Consider the following 482-nt stretch of genomic DNA (forward strand, 5'->3'; position numbering starts at 1 on the left):
AAGGGCTCTGATACCAAAATGAAACAACCCTTCCCGTTTTTTTTATAATAAATAAATAATAAATAATAATATAATTAAATAATCACAACTAGTGGTCCCATACCCACTAGCCACCTAACCACATTCACAATCCAACAGCGGAACCACATACCAATAAATAACCAATAAAACAATATCCAATAACCAAATAAGTAATATCCAGCATTAATCCCAAACAGCATAAATCAAACAACCAGCAATCCTAACAATGCTCTAAGACTCAATTCTAGCAACCTAACAATGCCAGATAACCATACAATCAAGTCCCTAGAACATCCTCCTCTTCATTGCCTTTGATTCCACGATCACACTTTGCCTTTACCTGCACCACAAACACAAATTGAGATGCATGAGTATTTGATAAACACTCAGTGAGGCAATCCTCCCATCTACTGGGCTATACACACAAGCAATAAGATCTCTACATGCCACAAACAACAATC

Source organism: Camelina sativa, chromosome 20, assembly GCF_000633955.1.
Source record: "Camelina sativa cultivar DH55 chromosome 20, Cs, whole genome shotgun sequence".
Classification (NCBI taxonomy): domain Eukaryota; kingdom Viridiplantae; phylum Streptophyta; class Magnoliopsida; order Brassicales; family Brassicaceae; genus Camelina; species Camelina sativa.